The sequence below is a fragment of the Arachis hypogaea genome, chromosome 7, assembly GCF_003086295.3.
Source record: "Arachis hypogaea cultivar Tifrunner chromosome 7, arahy.Tifrunner.gnm2.J5K5, whole genome shotgun sequence".
In the NCBI taxonomy this organism is placed as follows: Eukaryota; Viridiplantae; Streptophyta; class Magnoliopsida; order Fabales; family Fabaceae; genus Arachis; species Arachis hypogaea.
In genome coordinates, this window is record NC_092042.1 from 21,322,893 (window position 1) to 21,323,985 (window position 1,093).

The 1,093-nt window shown below is 40.8% G+C and overlaps 1 non-coding gene across 1 annotated transcript; it reads right to left on the reverse strand.

Annotated features, from left to right (window-relative positions):
• Positions 1–586: 586 nt before the first annotated feature.
• Positions 587–694, reverse strand: LOC112704303 (small nucleolar RNA R71). The gene has a single exon (XR_003154935.1). It is a non-coding gene; the product is annotated as a small nucleolar RNA R71 (small nucleolar RNA).
• Positions 695–1,093: the final 399 nt, after the last annotated feature.

Below are 1,093 nucleotides of genomic sequence, written 5' to 3' on the forward strand. Positions count from 1 at the left end.
CTGTGACATAGAGGATTCCATACTTTCTTGTTATCTTCTCTTTCATATGAGCAGGAGCAAAGACAAAGGCATTCTTGTTAAAGCTGACCCTAAACCTGAAAGGACCTTGAAGCGAAAGCTAAGAGAAGCTAAAGCACAATTCTCTGTAGAGGACCTAACAGAAATCTTCAAAGAAAAAGACATGGCAGCCGAAAACAACAACAATGCAAACAATGCAAGGAAGGTGCTGGGTGACTTTACTGTAGCTACTCCCAACTTCTATGGGAGAAGCATCTCCATCCCTGCCATTGGAGCAAACAACTTTGAGCTTAAACCTCAATTAGTTTCTCTAATGCAACAGAATTGCAAGTTCCATGGACTTCCATTGGAAGATCCTCATCAGTTTTTAGCTAAATTCTTGCAAATCTGTGACACTGTCAAGACCAATGGGGTTGACCCTGAGGTCTACAGACTTATGCTATTCCCTTTTGCTATAAGAGACAGAGCTAGGATATGGTTGGACTCACAACCTAAAGAAAGCTTGAACTCTTGGGAAAAGCTAGTCAATGCCTTCTTGGCAAAGTTCTTTCCACCTCAAAAATTGAGTAAGCTTAGAGTGGAAGTCCAAACCTTTAGATAGAAGGAAGGTGAATCCCTCTATGAAGCTTGGGAAAGATACAAACAATTGATCAGAAAGTGTCCTTCTGACATGCTTTCTGAATGGAGCATCATAGGTATCTTCTATGATGGTCTATTTGAACTGTCCAAGATGTCATTGGACAGCTCTGCTGGAGGATCTCTTCATCTAAAGAAGACGCCTGCAGAAGCTCAAGAACTCATTGAAATGGTTGCAAATAACCAATTCATGTACACTTCTGAAAGGAATACTGTGAACAATGGGACAAATCAGAAGAAAGAAGTTCTTGAGATTGATACTCTGAATGCCATATTGGCTCAGAACAAAATATTGACTCAGCAAGTCAATATGATTTCTCAAAGTCTGTCTGGAATGCAAGCTGCACCAGGCAGTACTAAGGATGCTTCATCTGAAGAAGAAGCTTATGATCCTGAGAACCCTTCAATGGAAGAGGTGAATTACATGGGAGAACCCTAT